Raw genomic sequence first — 14,942 nt, forward strand, 5'->3', positions numbered from 1 at the left:
ACATAATAAAAAAAAAAAAAGAAAATAATAATAATGATGATGATGATGATGTTGTTTTTAACGGTTTTTAAAAACACTTGAAAAAGGCAAAAAGTTTATTCGGTGGGAAATAAAACGGTTGAAATAATATTTAAAAGTAAATGGGGGGAAGGGAAAGAAAAAAAAGAAAAAGGTGAAATAAAATTAAAATGACGAAAGATGAAATAAATGATAAAAAAGGAAAAAAAGGAAAAATTTAAAGGAAAAATATTAGAAATGAAAATTTTTTCTCTCTCTCTCTCTCTCTCACTCATTCAAATGTCGGAGTTCATATTTGTGCTTTTCATTGCCTTAAGTTTAATTTTTTTTTTTAATTAAAAAAAAATTTTTGCCACTGCCTCCGCTATGCCCATCACCACCGCCACCACCACCACCGCCGACATTATAACTACTACACCCGCCTCAAGATTGAAGAGTTTATTATTATTATTAATTTAACTCGTATATATATATATATATATATATATATATATATATATATATATATAATTAACGCAAATAAACCTTTAACGTTAATAAATTATTATTAATGTCGGGAGTTTTTTTTTAATATTAAATAAAAATTAAATATTTAAAAGGTTAGTAAAAAAAATATAATCAAAAAGTTTTTTTTCCCTTCCTCCTGCTAACCTTTCCGAATAAGAAATCCTAAAAAAAAAAAAAAAAAAGTTTTTTGATTTAAACTCGATATAATTTAAAAAAGAAGAAGAAGAAGCAGAAGAAAATTTTTTTTTTTTTAACGTTCAATGAAAATGAAGGCTGGAAGGTAGACGAAGAAAAAGAAGAAAAAAGAAAATTCTTTATCAAAGTTCTTCTTCATCTTTAGTTCAAAGGTAAAAAAAAAAAAAGGTTTTTAACCTTTGTTTAGCGTACCTTTTCATCCCACCCCCTCCCCACCCCACTCCACGCCTCTCATCCTCCCCTTTTTTTTAAAATTAAAACGAGTCCAACATTAAAAAAAAAAAATTTTTATTTATTTATTAAAAAAAAAATAAACTCGTCGAATCTTTTAAACGTCGGAAAATCCCGACGAAAACTTCGGGTTTTTCCGTAAATTTTCCTTTTTTTTTTTTTTTTTTATTCGTACCTGTACAATATATTTTAATATGTAAAATTAAATTTAACTCAAAACGTGCGTAAATAAAATTAAAAAAAAATTTTAACTAAGCGTTCGACCAAAAAGTTTTTTTTGTCTTACGTGCGTTACCCCTCTCCCCCCACTTCCTCTTTTTCTTTTTCACCCCTTTATGTAAATTCTATTTCTGACGAACGAACGAACGAACCCCCAAAGGGAATTTTTTTTTTAAAAAAAAAAGGAAAATTTGGTTAAACGTGAAGAGGAACCTTAATTTTTTTATACATGTCTTTTTTGTTAATATCCCTTTTCAAAACAGGTTTGCCAACTTTATTTATCTAAATGATAATAATTTTCCTACGGTAAACAAAAGTGTTTGTTACACGTAAATATATATGTATTTTATATTATCGATCGATATTTCGAGATATCGATTTCTCGTTAACGATTCGAATGAGAAAAAAAAAAAATGTTTTGTAATTTATTAATACGTAATTTAAGGGATGATTTTTTTGTTGTTGTTATCCACCATTAGGAATATGCATTTTATACATGATAACGTTGAGTATGAGAAATATATAATAAATTACGTCCATCAATAAAATTGAAATCATCGCTTGTAAAAAAAAACGATATCCATTTTTTAAATTATTTCTCTCTCTCTCTCACTCTTTCCCCCTCAAGATTTTCCCCTCTTTTTAATTATTATTATTATTAAAATTATTAAAAATTAATTTTTTTTTTTTTAAATTGAATTTTACATTGTCCACGTGTGTTAATTTTTTTTTTACATAGTCGGGTCAATAGAATAAAAAATAAAATAAATTAGAAAGTAAAAGAAAGACTTTCTTTTTTTTGAAAGAGAGAAAGAGAGAGAAAAGGTTGAGAAAGTTTAAAAAAAAAAAAAAATTACGTGAGTACGAGAGTTGAATACACAAATTTTCAGTTATTATTTGTCTCGTTTTTTATATACACGCGCGCACACGCACACACACGCACAGTTTTCGGTTGATCCTTTTTATACCCTCGAGGATTTTTTAAACAATCCTTATTCACTTAAAAATTTTTTTTGCGGAAAAATATTATATATAAAGCAGGAGGACCTTTTAAAAAAGGTAGTGGAAAAAGAAAAACCAGGTGAAAATCATCATCATCATCGTTAAAAATGAGATTTTTTCCCTTTTTTAAACCGAAACGTAACAAAAAGAAGAAAAAGAAGGATGGAATAAAGGGAGTGGAGGAGAGGGGAAGGGGGTAGAAGAGGAAAAGGTTTTTTTTCTATCACGTGGTGTGGTACAAAGCAAGGTAATTTAATCGAATTCGATCTAATTTAAAACGTAATTCAAAGTTGGGGGGTAGGGATTCGACGCCTATAGGAATTCATCTGTTTTCGTATTCAAAGTTTATTTGGCCCCAAGGTAAATGAATGAAAATAAAAGCTAATCTGAAAATGGGGAGTTCTCGTTCGAGAGAAAGGAGAGTAGTTTGTTCAATAATAACTAATTTATACCTTTTTTTTTTTTTTTTACGACAACACCTTCAAATCGAGAACCTTTTAAGGTTTTAACCGTGTATGAATGTATACGAGTATTACTACTACACTAACACAAAACCATTCATAAATCATTTTAGAATTAATTCAAAGGTTAAAGGTTAATTGACCTTTTCTTATTAATCTTTTAGAAAAAAAGGTTAAAAATGAAATATCATCATCATCATCATTATGATTCCACATTCGTTAATCACACGAAAATAACAAAAGAAATTATTATTATTATTTTCTTGCTAACTCAAATCATCTCACTAGAAAATCTTTTTTTTTTCCCAAACCAAATTATTATTATTATTATCTTTTGTTTGTTATTTTCATACGAGAAAAGTTTTTGTTGTTTGTTGGGAATACAAAGAAAGTCAAAACCTGTGACCGAAAAAGAAAGAAAAAGAAAAAAAAAAAAAAAGTTTTTTTTATTTTTCGAATTTTTCTTTCCGGAAAAAATAATTATTTATTATTCAAAAAGAAAAAAATGGGCAAAAAGCTGTCGTGGAAAATTTTGATGGGGGGAATGGGAAGAGGGAGGAAGGAATGGGGAAACGAGGGGAGGGGAAACCGAAAATGAAAGAAATTTTTTTTTCGGTTATTAAATCATAAAAAAAATTAAATGGAAATTTAATTGCAAAAAATAAGAAGGGAAAATAAGGAGGAAAATTTCCTTTTGGGATTTTCTTTCGGAAAACTCGTTAATTTTTTTTTATAAAAATTACAAAACCTACCGAATTGCATTTATTTGTTTAATTATTTTTTTTTTCACAAATTTATTTATATGTTGTTAATAAAAAAAAAATGGAGTCGTGGTTGTTTCTTCCCCAAATCCTTTTTTTTAAACTTCCCTTCTTTTCCTTTTTTTTTTTTACATTCAGTGAATTTTCAGTTTTTTTTTTCTTTTCTTTTCTTTCGTTAATAATTTATACAAGTTTCAAACTTTGACTTCCTTCCCATAAAAAAAAAAAAAAAAGTTTAAGTCGTCGTGGTTAAAGAAAAAAAAAAAAAAACTTTTCCCTCGTTTTTTTCCTATCCTCACTTTAACCGTTTTTCTTTTTTTTTTTCGTCGTCTTGTTATCCATATTAAGTTCATTTGTCTTTTAAATGTACTTTAACTATGTCTTATTTTATTATTTTCAATAGGTTTTGTATTCTTTTTTTCTCCCTCTCACCCCCCACCTCCCCTACCACCCCTCTTTCTCCCTTCCTTCTTCCGAATAGACTTTTAGAGTGCTGTTAAAATTATTTTTTTTTTTATCATCATAACATTTTTTTTTTTTTTTTAAATTTAAATTCCGTTTTAAATAAAATTGTTTAACTAATTAAAAAAAAAAAAAAAGTTTTTTTTTTTTTGCATTATTAATTTTTTTTTAACGAGAGAGAAAGAGAGACAGAGAGAAAGAGACAGAGAGAAAGAGAGAGAGAGAAATGATAAAGTAAGGAGCCCTCAGGTTGTTTAAGTGAACGAGTTGATTAAAAAAAAAAAAAATCTCTCGAATGGGGGAAAAAATCGAGAATAAAAAAAAAAAAAAAATGGATAATGAAAGAAATAGTTAACACGATTTGTTGTGAATCACAGTGGCAGCAGCAGAAGCAGAAGCAGAAGAAGAAGCAGACGACGTTGTTGTCGTCAATCCATCCATCCCTATTTCATTCACTACAAACACACACAAATATTATCTCTGGATTTTTTTTTAAAGCCCAGAAAAATCTTGGGATTGAATGAAAATGATAATGATAATCATTTTAGAATAATAAAAACAGTTTGAAAATTTCGAGCCAACAAATTCAACCCTAATAAAAAAAAAAGAAAAAACTTTATCGAAAGAGACCAGAATATAAAATGTAATTACGTTCGTTTTCCCATATATACATATACACACATCTTCCCTTTGTTACTCTATTCTTAATCCCACGACATTTTTTATCTTACTATCATCATCATTATCATCGGTTATCGAATTGGAAAAATAGGGAGGAAAACCATAATAATGGATTTTCACAAAAAAAAAAAATCATTATTATTATTATTATTATTATTTTTAATTTAAATAAATTAAATTTATATATATATATATAAAAAATTACTTTTATGTTAATTAAGTCGGGATCAAATCGAAACGTAGTAATAATAATAATAATAATTAATAGGTAAACGAAACAAATTTTCTTTTATGAAATCTGATACAGAGGGAAGGAGAGAAAGGAGGGAAAGGAGGGGGAAAGGGAGAGAGAACGTGGCAGAAATAAAGGAAACATTTGGTCACATTAATCGGATTTGTCCGTCACCCTTGTTAAGCCTCCCCCTCGCCCCCTCAACGCGACAGATGGTTAGGGAGTAAGAAGGAGAAAGAAAAAACCGCATTTATTAACCGCCATTTATTTATTTATTTATCTATTTATAATCCATCCATCCTTTTGAAAACTCGTTGAAAATTTTATCGTTTATTACTTATTTATTCCAAATAATAATGATAATGATAATGATGATAATAATAATAACTTACGAACAAATTTTTTTTTTTGGAAAAACTTTTTTTTTTTGCCACGTCATAATTGAATGAAAAAATAAAAAATAAAATTTCAACGTCATGAATTTAAAAAATTATTATTATTATTATTATAACCGGAGAGATGATTACGTAGTAAACAATAATAATAATGATGATGATGATAATGATAATAAAAGGATCGAATCGGTCATTTAACTCTTCGAGTTTTCACTTAAAAAAAGAAAATTTACCCGGAAAATTTTTTACGACGCGATTTAAAACACGTTAAAAATTTTTTTTTTTTTTGGAGGGGGAGGGGAGGGGAGGGTCATTCGAGTATAAATTTTTACGGTAAAATTCAATTTTATTATTATTATTATTAAATTTGTTAGAAAAGGTTTTCGAAAAAGTTTTATTAGTTATTGAAAAATAAATTAAATGAATTAAAATAAAATTTTTGTGTGTGTGTGCGAGCGTGTTTTTACGTTTTATTTATTTTCTTGATTTTTTTTATATTTGTTTTGGGGGTTTTTTTGTGGGGGGGGGGAGGATTTTCACGAAGAGAAAAAAAAATTAATAATTTTAAATCATTGACTCCGTTAAAAGGTTATTAAATTTTCGTGTGAAAAAATTTTTTTTTTATGGCGTCAAAAAAAAAAAAATTGTTTGTTTAATTTTTTTCCCTTTCTCTCTCTCTCTCTCTCTCTCTCTCTTTAAAGCTTTGTATAACCGGAAACTCAATTTAAATTTTATAGTTCCAACTCAACAGACCGGAAATTAATAAAGTGTGTGCTTGAACCGCGCGCCAAAACATTTAAAAAAAAAAAAAAATTCTTTTTATTTTCTTTTTTTTTTCTTTCCCTCCCATTCACAAACACACACACACACAAACACTCTCATTTCCCCCCTCCCCTCCCCTACCGTCTCCCCATTTTCTTTTTTTTTTTTTTAATTCAGGTTTTAAGGCGTTGAAATTCTTTAGTGACGTCTTAATAACATCACATCACTCTTTTCCGCTAAATTTTTTTTTTCCTTTCCTTTTCTTTTCTTCCCTTTAAAAATTTAATGCAATTTAAAAAAAAAAAAAAAAAAGGAAACTGAAAATAATTTCCGCTTTTCTTTTTTTTAAGTTAAAATAAATTGTTACAACCGGCGACGACAAAAAAAAAAAAAAAATTCCACAGAACAAACAAACAAACGAAAAAATTTAATTTTCTTATTATGTACATAAATTAATACATAAAAATTTTTATTTATTTACGTCATGTAAAAAATTTGATTCAAATAATAATAATAAAAAAAAACAACTCGAATTTTCCCCTTATTTCCCCCTTCTCCCCTCTCCCCTCTTCCTTTTTTTCAACTCTTAAAAACGAACTTTTCCCTTCTTTTCTTTTCTTCCCCCTCCCCACAACTCCTCACACCCCCTCCATCTCCTTTTTAGAATTTAAATTAAATAATTTTATAATAATAATAATAATAATAATAATAATACAAAAAAAAAAATTAATTCAAACAAGATTATTGTTGGTTTAAAGAAAAAAGTTTTTATAGCAATTACAACAATATGTTTCAAACATAAAAAAAAAAAAAAACTTCAAATTCATATTAAATACATAGATAGATAGATAACAAAATGTCGGATTAAAAAAAAAAATGGGGGGGGGGGAATAAATTTCGTGATAACCCCCCTACACAAAAACATAAATTCAAGTATATCGAACGTTCTCGTACCTGTTTTTTTAATTTTTTTTTTGTACAACATAAACAACTTTTTAATTTTATTTAATTTTCGATGGTGGGGTAAATGATGATGATGAACAAAAAAGGGAAACCGTAATAGTGTGTGCGTGTGTGCGTGCGTGTGCGTGTGTGTGTGTAGTTTACATTTTAATGAGCAAATCGATTTTGTTGTGTTTTTGTCATTTAAAATAACGCGACAAGGGAAAGAGAAAGGGATTGTGCGCGTGTGAATGTGTGTTTTGTTGTGCGTGAGTGAGTGAGGGGGGAGGGAGGGGGTGTAGGAAAAAGAGGAGGGGGGAGAGAGAGAAAACACATAAGAGTCCGTACCCCCAAGTTTGAAAATGATTTATTGTGATCCGTGTTTATGTAAATGAAAACATTTTTATGTAAATGATTTTTAATGCAACACACAATATGGTTGCATTTCTACGAAATTTTCTTCTTTCATTCATTATTACGCGATTACCGACACACAAACGCATTATACAGAATTACGAAAATTCTGACCATTCATTCATTCATTCATTCATTCATTCATTAAAATATAGATTCGAATTGTATATCATTTTAAGGGAATTGAAATGATTAAAACGCGATTTGTTATGGTTTTTAAATTGTAAATTCAAAAACAAGAAGAAAGGGCACAACAGAATGACGATGATGATGATGGTAGAGAAGAAAGAAGAAAGGAAGAAAGAAAGAAAGGAAACGGGAGAGAAAAGTTTGTTAACACTTTGTTAGAAGCTTTTCTCATTCTTCTTCCTTTTTGCCCTGTCTTGGGTTTTTCCATAGCAAGAAAAAAAAGAAAAAGTACGTTACCCCAACTACGTTCTCATCCTTTCTTATTCGTTCTTGAAGCTTCTTTCTTTAGTTAAAAAAAAAAAAAAACTCACCCCTTTGACTTTTAACAAAGAAAACAACCTTTGAAAAGGCGGTGGTGACGGCGAAGGCAGCAGAAGCAGAAGAAGCGGAGGCAGCAGCGGCGGATGTAGAAAAAGAATGAGAGAAAAGGGAATTTGCATAATTGAAATTGCTCAAAAGTTCCTCTCTTCTCAACTATTGCTGCTCTTCTTCTGTTTGTTATGATTTTTTCCTCCGGATTCTTTTTTTCTTTAAAACATAATAAAACAACTGTTTGTTTGTATGTGCTTTTACACTTTTTCCTTTTGTTTGTTTGTTTGTTTAAAAAAAAAAAAAATTAATTATGACCATTAACCGTTATTATTTTTTTTCTTTTAAAGTCATTTCTCCCTCTCCCTCTCTCTCTCTCTCTCTCGTAAAAAATAAAAATAAATTTCTATTATTTTCTTTCCTGTTTATTATTATTATTATCATTATTCTTTTTTTTCTAACCCCACCCCCACCCCCACCCACCAAAATTATTATTATTATTTTTTTAAAAACTTTTTGTTTTTTTTTTTTTCCTTCAAAATGTGACTCTGACAATTTTTAAATTTATTATTATTATTATTATTATTATTATTATTATTATTATTAAAATTTTTTTTATTTAATGTTATTAAACCCAAATTTATAACGATCGATAATAATGATAATAACAAACATGGCAGAAAGTATTCATTTGTAAAAAGAAATTGATGTTGAAAAGAGAGACCGAGAAGCATAAAAACGTTAAAATTACGTAAAAAAAAGTGAAAAATAAAAAGAAAAAAGTAGAAGAATAATAATAATAATAGTAAGAGAATCGTTATAATGGTGATAATAATAATAATAATAATATTAAGACTTTAAAAAATAAGCGAAATAAATAAATAAATAAATAAATATTAAAAAAAAAAAAAAACAAAGTACCTGCCAGAACTGACATTAAATTTAATATTTAAGCGTTTACAGGTGTTTGAAAAGTTTCCAAAATGAGAAAAAGAGAGAGAGAGAGAGAGAGAGAGAGAAAGGAAGAAGAAAGATGTGGAAATAAATGAAAGTGAAAGAAAGTGAAAAAATGTCAAAGGCATGACACTTCCATCCAACCCGTTTTTAATCAAAAAATAAAGTCAGTAAAAAAAAAGAAAGAAAGAAAGAAAGAAAGAAAGAAAAAGGAAAAAAGAGGGAAAAAGAGGGAAAAAGAGGGAAAAAAAGAGAGAAAAAAAAGGAAGAAAAAAAAAGGAAAAAAAAAAAGGAAAAAGATGAAAGTCATAGAAAGATGGAGTGAAGACGACACAAAGCTTTCTGGTTGATTGATCGTTTTAGGCCATGTTTTACATCGTGTACTCGGTGGGAATACAAACTTATTTGGATTTTATCTATAATAATAATAATAATAATAATAATAATAATAATAATGATAATGATGATGATAATAATAACAGCAGCAAAAAGAATAGTGTCAAAGAGCGAAGAACCGTGGAAAATTAATGTTTGCTCCTCTTCCTGTTTTGAATTTTATTATTATCGTCATTAAATAAATAAATATTTATTATTATTATTATTAAATAATAATAATAATAATAATTTTCGTTAAAATAAAAAAAAGTTTAAATGCTTGTATCATCATTATCATCATCATCATCATCGGAACGCGCGCGAAAAAGAAAATTTCCTTTTTTTTTTTTTTTTTTTTAATTAATTTTTTTTTTTTTTCGGGGGGGCTTTTTACAAACTAATTAAAAAGGATTCGGTCAGAAAAAAAAAAGAAAAAAATTATACATACGTTTAACCTTTAACCTTTCTGGAAAAATGTTTTATTATTATTAAAAAATGGAAAGAGAGAGAGAGAGAGAGAAACCTTAGTTGTTGGAAAATTTTTGTCGACGTTTCACAAAAAAAAAAAAAAAAAAAAAACAGGAAATTTTCTTTAGCGTAAAGAGAATTTAATATTAGGAAAAAAAAAAAAAAAATTTCGTTTCACCGAGCGTGATAATGATGATGATGATTATGGTGGTGGTGATGGTGACGATGGTGATGATGACGTAACGACGACGACGTCATTCTTGCACGGGATGTAAAAAAAAAATTTAATTGTAAAAATCAACCTCGCAAACGTTTTTCACATCGGATTTTTCATAATTTGTTATTATTATCATTATTAAACAAATGAAAATTGCACCTAAACGGGGGGGTGGTAGTGGTGGTGGGGAGGGAGGAGGCGGCGGGGAAATTTGTCTTTTTTTTTAAACGTTGTTGAAAATGCGATGATTTTCATGATAATTAAAAAAAAAAAATTAATTTTTTAATATATGTATCATTTTATAAAATAATTGATGGTCGTCGTAAATTAAAAAATTTTTTTATAATTTCGGTGGTTCGTGGTGATACACGCCCAAAAATATGATGATGATGATGATGATGATGATGATGATGATGATGATGATGATGACGTTTCATTTGTTTAAAATATTTCAAAGTAATTATTTTAACGTATTGCACCAAAAAAAAAAAAAAAATCTCGCTTACATTCACGTTCCAGAACATTCCGTGATTGTTTAACAAAAATATCACACATTCCAACAAAAATTATTATTATTATTTGGGTATTTACCTTTGTATTTGTTGTCGTGATAAATTTTTCCGGCACCCTTTTTTCCATTTCATTTCCATTATTCAGGTACGAATACCTGAATATGTTTTATAACTTTCCATTCCTTGAAAATTTTCTATTAAAAAAAAATCCACCACAAATCGGTTTTTCTTTTAAATTCCAGGACTCCGACGACGATGACGTCAGACGGTATTTACTTGTTTTTTTTTTTTACGCTGTCAAAACAAATAATATTCAATTATTATTATTATTATTATGAGTATCCAAACTATAAAAAAATTTTTATAATAAAAAAAAAAATGGCGGAAATTCACAAATTTTTTTTAATTTTTTTTTTTAACGGACACGATGCCAAAAATTTAATTACATAAAAAAAAATTATGCAAAAGAAATAATAATAATGATAATGATAATGATAATAATACCAATTATGACGTCAAATAATTTAACGAGATTAATTAATTTAAAAACAGGTTTTCTTTTTTTTTTTTTTTTGGGGGAAATCAAATTAATTAATTATGATAAAAATTAAATAAAAGGTTCTTAACTCTCCCTCCCTACCTTCCCACCTACCTAACCTTTCTCTATCTCTCTCTCTCTTTTTTATCATTTTTTTAAATTTAACGCAAAGGTTTTCAAATCGAAAAAAACCGTAGAAAGGAAGAGGACAAAAAAAGGACAGGAAAAAGAGAATATTTAGCTTCCAGGTAGAAATAAAAAATCAAAGCGAGACAATGCGTCCAAGCAAAAGTGAATGGGAAACTTGTAAAGCTGGTTTATTATTCATTGCCGGAGTAAGGGAAAGTGACGAGTTATAAAATGAAAGGAGAGAGGGTAGAGAGGGAGGGGATGAATGAAAAGAGAGAGAGAGATGTGAAGGAGAGGGTAGGGGAGGAGATGATGAAAGCATAAAAGGTCCTTAATTAAAACCCATACACGAATGACACTAAAGGTGGTAAACCGCCGGAGGATGACGACCGACGACGACGACAACAACGACGACCAGTCCGATGATCTTTTTTTAATTTTTCACTTGTTTTCCTCCTCCATCTTTTTTTATTATTGTAAAAAAAAAAAAAAAAAAAAAAAATTTGTGAGTGTGTGTGTCGTTCAAAGGTAAATCTTGCGAGAGAAAATTTTAATTGTAATTTTCTTAAAAAGAATAGGTGATAATAATAATAATTAAGAGAAAAGGTTTAAATCTTAGTATTATTTATCGTTGTCGTCGGATTATTAAAAACATTTAATTAACTTATTATAATTTATTGTGATAAAAATTAACTACCCTTCCCTCCTCTCTCCTCCTCCTATTTCTTTAAAAAAGAAATTCATATTTGAATAAATAAAATAATAAAAGGAGTAAGAAAAAAAAAAACATCGCCATGTTGAAAAAAAAAAGGAAAAATCTGACGTGATAAATGTACCTCCATAGTATTCCATACATCAATCAGAAAAGACAAAATTTGCCAGGTTGAATGTTGACCCTTGACCTTAAGGACGTATTTCACAGAGTATTGTGTCAGATTGTGAATCTTATAAATTTACGGAATATACGTAAAACACAAAAAAAAAAAAATTTTCCTTTTTCACACACGTTAATAGTCGGATATGACGTCATACATTTTCACACATACGAATTAAATTTCACGACGCGTTTAACAGAAAAAAAATTTTTTAATTATACCAAAAAAGAAATTATCAAATGAATTTTTTTTTTAAATACCACGTGATTTCATTTCGTGACGTCATCGTTTGTCGTATTCCCCCCCCCTATCCGAATGATTTGAACGTTAAAAAATAAAAAAAAATTTTTTTTGGCTTGTTTTTACTGATCTTTTCTTATCTTATCAATATTTAGTATAAAATATTGATCGACATTTATATTTCCCTTCCCCCCCCCCCCGAAAAAAGAGATTTAAAAAAATTTTTTTCTCTCCTTTTCCCTCCCCTCCCCCCTCGCGGCTAAAAGCAACCACCATATTTTTTTTTTTTACCTTCTTTAATTCCTACAGCATTTTTTTTTTTTTTTGCCTACCTTTTTCGACCCTGCAGGGTTTTTAAACACTCTTTACTTTTCCTTCCTTCCTTCCTTTTTTCCTTTTTTCCATTTTTTTTCCTTTTTTTCCATTTTTTTTTTTTTATATATATTTATAAAATTAAACGTCACCGACACAAATTAAATATTTTTTTTTTTTTATTCCACGTGTAATAATAATAACAACACGTAAACACGTTTTCAATTTTACCTGCAAAAAAAAAAAAAAAATGAAAATATGAAAATAATACATATTAAATTTTATTAATTTCGTTACCGAGGGGGGGGGGGTGGAAAGAAAATCGGTAATAATAATGCACGAGGAAAAATAAATAAATTTTCCGATATGAAAAAAAAAAAAAAACGGAAAATGCATTTTTTTTTTTTTGGGGGGAGGTTTCTTATCGGTCATTTTCATTTATCTCACGTAAATTTTTAAAACAATTTAAACCACATGTTACAGTTATCAAAATTTATACTTTTGAATATCATAATGGTGGAAGAGAGAAAATGATAAAAAAAAAACTCTTGGAAGGAATATTGAAAAGGATTTTTTTATTTTTTATAATCGTATATTAATACCCCTAACACCACCACAACAACCCCCACCACCACAACAACCCCCACGACCACCACCATCACCATCACCACCACCACTTCATCCAATCATCATCATAGTTTTCAAACTATTATTATTATTTTCAAATCTTAATTTTTTTCCTATGAAATTATTGGGGAAAAAGCGTGGGATAACAGACAAATAAAAATAAAATTTTTTGTATTCCCCATAATAATAATAATAATAATAAAATAAATGAGAAATTTAATTTCGGTACAGTTTTTTTTTTTTTTTTACTATATTATCATTATTATCCATAAAAAAAAAGGGAAAAAATGGTGATTTTATTACTTTTTATTACGATTAGGTCTCTCACATGCAAAAACTCTAAAATAACATTTTATATATTTTATTGTATTCACGAGAAGAATAACAAGCAGAATTGATCCTCTTCCTTCCTTTTCCTTCCTTCCTTTTTTTTTTCTTTCTTTTTCTTTCTTATCATAGACATTATCTAAAAAGGATATTCCGTAGGCAAAAGCAATGAAAAAGATTAAGAGTATAACTTAGGTATAACCGACCGCAAGTATCTATCTCTCTCTCTCTCTCTCTCACCCACCCACGCACGCACGCACGTGTTCATTTGCATCAAATTTAAAGATTAAAAAAATGAACCTTAACCGTAGTTTTTTAAAATAATAATAATGATAAAATGTTAGGTTTAGGTATTAACGATCAAGTTGATGGTGATGGTGAATGGTGGATGCTGTGGGGATCCCTTGAGAATAAAAAAAAAAACTCAATTATATGTGTTTGACTTTTCCGTCCACGTGCCGCCGAGATTTTGATTGAGATTCAAAGTTTCAAAAAAAAAAGATAAACCGGAAAAAGTAAAAGAAAGTTAAAAGAGAGAAAGAGAGAGAGTGAGAGAGAGAAAAATGAAAATATTCACGTAGTAACGTGAGAATGCGTTTCACATAAATTTCCTCTTTTTTTTTTCTTTCTTTCTGACCAAAAAAAAAAAAGATAAAAAAGGTTTAACAACAACAACAACAATGTGGAGTTGTAGGAAACAAACAAACAAACAAACAAACGAAAAATAAGGAGAATAAATAATTAATAAAAAAAAAAAATAAGACGACGACACGAATTGTTGGATGAATTAAATTCATACGATTTTATTTAAATAATTAAAAAAAAAATGTTTAAATAAATAAAAGAGCATTTAAAATAATAATAATAATAATAATAAAATAAAGTTTTTTAAAAACTTCATCATCATCATCATCATCATCGTGATATTTTCTTTCAAAAGAAAACTCCTCTTATTTCTATTCTTTTCTTTTTTTTTTAAACAAAAAGAGGAAAAGCTTCAAAAAAAAGCTTTTTTTTTCTTTTTGATGTTTCTTGCCCTATAATTCCAAAAAAAAAAAAAAAAAAAACTTTTAACATCAAATTTTTCACGTTTTCCCCTACCCCTCCCTTTCACTACCACCACCCTCCCCCCTCGTCCCCCTCTCGTTTTCTAACATAATTTTTTTTTTAAATTTTAATAACAACATAAAACTTGATTTTTCTTTTTTTTTTACGAGATTTAAAAGTTTATAACTGTTTAAAATCTGTTTAACGTTAACAACAATTTTTTTTTAAATCTGTAACACTTAAATGTCAAAAAGGATAAGAAAAAAAAAATAGAAAAGAATGATTTTACTTTATACGGGGAGTCGGGGGGGCAAGGGGAAGGGGGAAGAGAGAGAGTGAGAGAGGTGAATGTCAAACGATAAAAGATTTATGAAGAGATTCAATGTTGCTTCAAAAACTTAATATTCAGATCTTTACTTCCATTCCCTTATTATTCATACGCGACAAGGTCCGCGGAAAGAATTTTCAAAATTTTTTTTCTTTCTGATTCATCTTGACTTTCTTTCCTTTCTTCCCCCCACCACCATCACCACCACCACCG

The sequence above is a fragment of the Pediculus humanus genome, genomic scaffold (assembly GCF_000006295.1).
Source record: "Pediculus humanus corporis 1103172107564 genomic scaffold, whole genome shotgun sequence".
In the NCBI taxonomy this organism is placed as follows: domain Eukaryota; kingdom Metazoa; phylum Arthropoda; class Insecta; order Psocodea; family Pediculidae; genus Pediculus; species Pediculus humanus.